At 43.3% G+C, this 6,376-nt stretch overlaps 1 non-coding gene across 1 annotated transcript; it reads right to left on the reverse strand.

Annotated features, from left to right (window-relative positions):
- Positions 1-1,270: 1,270 nt before the first annotated feature.
- Positions 1,271-1,359, reverse strand: trnap-ugg (transfer RNA proline (anticodon UGG)). Its single transcript is given in 2 exon segments — positions 1,271-1,306; positions 1,324-1,359. It is a non-coding gene; the product is annotated as a tRNA-Pro (tRNA).
- Positions 1,360-6,376: the final 5,017 nt, after the last annotated feature.

Genomic DNA, 6,376 nt, shown 5'->3' on the forward strand with positions numbered 1-6,376 from the left:
AGCTTTCAAATCCTCCCATGGGTCCACACGTCAGACTAAGTTCCATGTTGTAAACTGAAGCAAAGGAAATCTGCTCACTTCCAAAACTATCAGCAAATTGAAGCTGATTACGATCAACATCATCAGAGGTCAGAACTACCTGGTGAAAGAAGACACCCTGAAGAAGGATCCACAATTATTCAAAGGCATCGACAAAGTGAAAAACACGAAAATCAATGAGTCAATCCAAGCTAAACAGAAACACTGAAGAATTCCATTCCAGACCAGAACACAATTAGAGGCATTTTTTGTATTCAAAGCTGGGCATTAGTATTTAATAGTTGATATATAATTTTGAATATATTTGAATTTCTTTATTCATTTGGCACTGTTGAACACGAAGCAGTCTTAAATCATTTAATTTTTTTTTGTAAAATCTGACTTACCAGATTAAAATATTAGATCAAGGGAGAAATTTCAAAGACTACTGGACCAGTAATCCAGAGGCCTGGACTCAAGATCCAGTGACAGCCAGGACGTCAAGGCGGGAAACACTCCGCACTAGTCTGCAGTGAGCGATTCCATCGAAGGTAGAGCACAATCTCTTTAATATAAGAATGTATATTTTATAATAATTAATCACTCAAGACTTTCCTGGTCTCTGCATCTCACCTGCTCTCTGGATAAACTTGCAGAAAGTATTTCAACCTGTAAAGCAGGAGTCCAGGGAATGTATAATGATATTTTCTAGCCTTCGGGCAATATTTTAATCAGTACAGTGTGGGACAACCTGTCTGGGCACAACTCCATGACTTTCTCTTTAACTAGTGATCTCACAATCACTAAAGTCAATGGTAACAATCTTCAGCTCATCACCTCCGGTACGTAGCTCTAATCTTAATGCACATTTAAACAACCTTTCAAGTCCAGTTACAGTTTTTGTTGCCTTACCTGCACAAGCTTAAAAAGTGAAAAACGGAAGCAAGTTTAACTGAACATTCTGGTGGTCAGTTCGGGCACGGGAAAAAAATGAAAGGACTCGGACCAGGTCAGATGTGGTGCTGTCAGGCTTGGGTCGGGTTTCATTTGCTGACACGAGCAGGCCTTTAGTTACTGTTGCAACCTTATATTCCCACTTGACAATCTGTATATTTTGTTCATTTCAATTTTGTCGACAAGCTCTTTGAATCCAGTTCCCCGGTCCTCAAGCAGGCTCAGTTTGCAAATCGATTCCGCTTTCTGGAAGGCTGAAAGCAATCGATGACCTTAAACTAAAAATGGCAACAGAGAAGGGCTCATCTGGGATTTGAACCCAGGACCTCTCACATATTAATCACTTATATACCCAAAGCGAGAATCATACCCCTAGACCAACGAGCCACTGTTGGCATGGTTTTTATTCGCTCCTGTGGAATTTCACTGGCACCCACAGCCGATCATGCATTTTTTTCAGATCAAAACAATATCCTACAAAGCTGAAATAAAAACAGAAAGTGCTGGAAATACTCAGCACCTCTGACAGCATCTGTGGAGAGAGAAACAGAGTTAACATTTCAGGGTTTTCACCTTTTGTTTGAGCCATCTTTTCAGACTGCTTCTGTCCATCCAATCTCACTTTTTACTCTATCCACATTCTAAGGGTGGTGCAGTGGTGAGCACTGCAGCTTCACAACTTCAATGACCCCGATTCAGTTCTGTATACTGCCTGTGTGGAGTTTGCAAGTTGTTTATGTGGGCTTCCACAAGGTACTCTGGTTTCCTCCCACAACGAAAGACTTGTGGGTTGATAGATAAATTGACTGTTGTAAATTGGCCCCAGGGTAGGTGATAGGAGAAATGTGGGGATGTGGTAGGGAATTCTGGGTCAACATAGGATTAGTATAAATGGGTGGTTGATGGTCAGTGCAGACTCAGTGGGCCAAAGGGCCTATATCAGTGCTGTATATCTCGATAACCATTCTCTAAGCAAATGCATTTTTCATGAATTCCTCATTTCTTTTATTAATGACAATTTTATATTTCCGGCCCTTGCTTCATACGATACCACAAGTGGAATCTTGTTTCCATCAACCCGATCAAACCCCTTCACTATTTCCTCATATTGCAATGTTTCTTTAACCCTGACAGACTGTGGAGTTTCTGCTGCTTGATTGCAGTTCTTGCTTCCCGCCAGTAGATGTCACCTCACTCCAATATAGTGAAGTTTACAAATGTGAGAGAGACACAACAGGAAATAATTGTTCACATTATAGTGAATGTGTGGGATTTAGAAATACTAGGAGTGGAGACGAGTTATTATTGAATTTGTCAAACCAAACATATGTTATAATGTTGTGTTAAATCTGTCACTCTGTTGTCTTGAATCTGAGAGTGACATAGACTCATCGAGTCATTGGGTCATTTGTGGTATAGAAGGAGGCCATTCGCCCCATCGAGTACAGGCCAGCTCTCCATGGAGCGATCCAGTCAGTCCCACTCGTCTGCTCGATCCCCCTAGCCCTGTAAATTTATTTCCTTCAAATGCCCATCGAAATTTCTTTTGTAACCAACGATTGTCTCCACTTCCTCCGCCCTCGGGGGCAGCGAGTTACAGATCATTACCAATCACTGTGTAAAAAAGCTCTTCCGCACATTCCCCCTGCGTCTCTTGTCCAAAACCTTCAATCTGAATCCCCTAGTCCTTGTGCCAATAGTTAATGGGAACAATGTTTCCTTGCCAACTTATCTAAAACTGTCAGAGCCTTCGACACCTCCATCCATTCTCCCCTCAATCTCCTTTGATACAGGCAGAAAAAACCCTGTTTTTCTAACCTAACCTTGAAACTAAAACCCTCCATCCCTGGAACTATTCTGGTAAATCTCCTCTGCATCCTCTCAAGAATCCGCACATCCTTTCGAAAGATTGGTGAGCAGATCTGGATGCAACACTCCAATTGGGGCCTAACCAGAGTTCAGCATAACAACCCTGCTTTTGTACTCAATGCCTCTATTTATAAAGCCCAAGATCCCACATGCTTTGCTAACCACTCTCGCAATATGTCTTGCCAACTTCAAAGAATGATGGACATGTACTCCAGGTCCCTCTATTCCAGCACACTCTTCAGAACTGTAGCATTGAGTATATATTGCCTCTCCCTATTTCTTCTGCTAAAATGCATCACCTCACACTTGTCACTATTAAATTCCATCTGCCACCTGTCTGCCCAACCTACTAGCCGATAACGATCCTGTTTCAGGCAGTTCATATCATCCTCACTGTTTGCCACTCCTCCAAGTTTGGTGTCATCGGCATATTTTGAGATTCTACTCGATATTCCAAGATCCAAGTCATTAATCTGTAGCAAAAAAAAGCAATGGTTCTAGCACTGACCCTTGGGGAACACCACTGTCGACTATCCTCCGGTCTGACCAAGAACCATTTCATATGACTCGCTGTTTTCTGTCCTTAAACCAATTTCCTATCCAAATGGACACTGACCCTCCTAATCCATGAACCTCAATTTTGTTAACCACCCTTTTATGTGGTACTTTAGAAAATGCTTTTGTAAAATCCACATAAACAACATCCACTGCATTCCCTTCATCAACTTTCTCAGATAGTTTATCAAAAAATGCAGTTAGATTCATCAAGCATGAACTTCCATTTATAAATCCATGCCCACTCTCCTTAATTAACTCAAACCTCTCCAAATGACTTGATTTTTTCCCTGACCTGTTGGTCTTGTGCTTATAGCAAGCTCACCACAGAGCATGTATTTGGCAATGTGACTGTCATTCATTTGGCCCAGTCAACAGAGCCGCCTCTGACTCAAGAGGGCAAACATGCTGCGGATCCCTGCACGCTGGTGTACTTCCTCATTCGGCACTCTGTCCTGCCAGGAGATGCCCAATATCCATCTGAGGCAGTGGAGGTGGAAGCTGTTCAGCTGCTTTTCTTGGCTTGTATAAGTTGTTGATGCTTCTCTACTATAAAGGAGGGTGCTGAGAACACAAGCCTGGTACACATGGAGTTTTGTATTTTCGGTCAGTTTGCTGTCGGTTCACACCCGTCTTCTCAACTTTGACATGACAGCTGCAGCATTGGCAATCCTGGTGCTGATTTCAGCATCAAGGGACAGATTGCTGGTGATTGTTGATCCAAGGTATGTGAACTGTTGACAACCTCCAAAGTGAGGTTGTCAATGTTGATGGAAAGTGGAGTCTCTACGTCCAAGTCTCTACGTCCAAGTGGAGTCTTGCCAAGATGAACAGCTTGTCGTCAGCTCTGATATGCAGGTGAACACCCCCATCTGAGTCACTGAAAGTGTACAATAGCAGCATGGAGAAGAATACACCAATTATAAAGGATGTGATAACTAGACAGTTAGAAAATAATGATATGATTGGGCAGAGTCAACATAGATTTATGAAAAGGAAAACAGGTTTGAAAAAACCCGTTGAGTTTTTTGAGGATGTTACCTGGAGAACAGATAAAGGAGAACCAATGGATGCTTTGGTAATGTCCCACACAGGAGGTGAGTAAACAAAATTAGAGCACATAGGATTGGGGATAATATACTGGTGTGGATTGAGAATTGGTTAACAGACCGAAAACAGAGAGCAGGAATAACGGGTCCTCCTCAGGATGGCAGGCTGTTACTATTGGGGTACTGCAAGGATCAGTGTTGGAGCCACAGCTGTTAACAACCGAAATAAATGATTTGGATGTGGGGATTAAATGTAATATTTCCAAGTTTGCAGATGACACAAAGCTAGGTGAAGTGTGAGCTGTGAGAAGGATGCAGAGAGGCTTCCAGGGAACCTGGAGAGGCTAAGTGAATGGGAAAGAACATGGCAGATGGAATATAATGTGAATAAGTGTGAATAAGTGCAGTTGGCTGCCATGTGACCAGATTTGCCACAGGTGCGGCAAACTCTGGGCTGCCCAGCGTAGACCAAGAAGCCTCGATACCGGAAACCCCTCCACTTCCACTTTGGTGGAATAAACAGAAAGACAGAGTATTTCTTAAATGGTGAGAGGTTGGGAAGTGTTGATGTCCAAAGGGACCTGGGTGTCCTTGTTCATGAGACACTAAAAGCTCTTGTGCAGGTGCAGCAATCAATTAGGAATGCAAATGGTATGTTGGCCTTCACACGAGGGGTCTTGAGTACGGGAGTAATGATGTCTTGTTGCAATTGTATCGAGCCTTGGTGAAACCGCGCTGGAGTATTGTGTAGAGTTTGGTATCCTCATCTAAGGAAGGATATACTTGCCATAGAGGGAGTGAAACAGAGGGTCACCAGACTAATCCCTGGGATGGTGGGACTGAAACTGGGCCTGTATTCCTTAAAGTTTCGAAGAATGAGAGGTGATCTCATTGAAACTGATAAAATTCTTACAGGGTGTGACAGTGTGGATGTAGATAGGATGTTTGCCCTGGTTGGTGAGTCTAAAATCAGGGGACCAAGTCTCAGAATAAGGAGTAGGCCATTTAAAACTGAGATAGGGTTGAATTTCTACACTCAGACGGTGGTGAATCATTGGAATTCTCTACCCCAGAGAGCTGTGGCAGTTCAATCATTGAGCATGTTCAAGACAGAAATTGTTAGAAATCTTGATACTCATGACATCAAGGGATATGGGGATAGCACGGGAAAGGGGCAGATAGAGGTAGATGATCAGCCATGATCATCAGGCTCGATGGGCTGAATGGCCTACTCCTATGTTCCTCTTTTCCTAAGAGAGTTGGCGCCAGCGTGCAGCCCTGCTTTACCCCACTGCTGATCTTGAAAGTGTCTGATGTTGCTCCATTGTAACTGATGGAACTGTGCATGTTCTCGTGGAAAGAAGAGATGATGCCCAAGAGTTCTGGAGGGCAGCCGAGTTTCCATCGCCGTTTGAAGAGTCAGTCTCTGCTGACAAGATCAAAGGCCTTGGTGATGTCATTCAAAATATGTGTGGCTCTGTGGCGCAATGGATAGCGTGTTGGACTTCTAAATAATGATAAAGAAGGCATGCAAAGGTTGTGGATTCAAATCCCACCACAGTCAGATTTTGGACCAGAGACAGAAGAGCACAACGGAACAGAGTTAACAAGTGTGTCAAAAGCACCGACTCAGAGACAGAGCGAGAGAGAGAGGAGCACGGCAGGAGCGGAGCAGGGGTAAAAAAATCAAGGGGTGACATCACAATGGAGAGTGAGAGCAGGGAAACAGAGAGCCGCTGGGGTGAGTTTCCAGGATTTGGTTCTTGCTTCGGTGCAGTGGAAGGAGCTGTTTGGTGAGGATCTGGTAAGCTGTGACATCACAGGCAAGCAGGTAGTTGATTGGTTTGGAAAAAGCTGCATGTTTGATGAGTATCTGGTAAGTGATTAAGGTCCATTTTAGTCCTAATGTTTAAAATAGTAAACAAACTAGT

The sequence above is a fragment of the Heterodontus francisci genome, unplaced genomic scaffold, assembly GCF_036365525.1.
Source record: "Heterodontus francisci isolate sHetFra1 unplaced genomic scaffold, sHetFra1.hap1 HAP1_SCAFFOLD_61, whole genome shotgun sequence".
NCBI lineage: Eukaryota > Metazoa > Chordata > Chondrichthyes > Heterodontiformes > Heterodontidae > Heterodontus > Heterodontus francisci.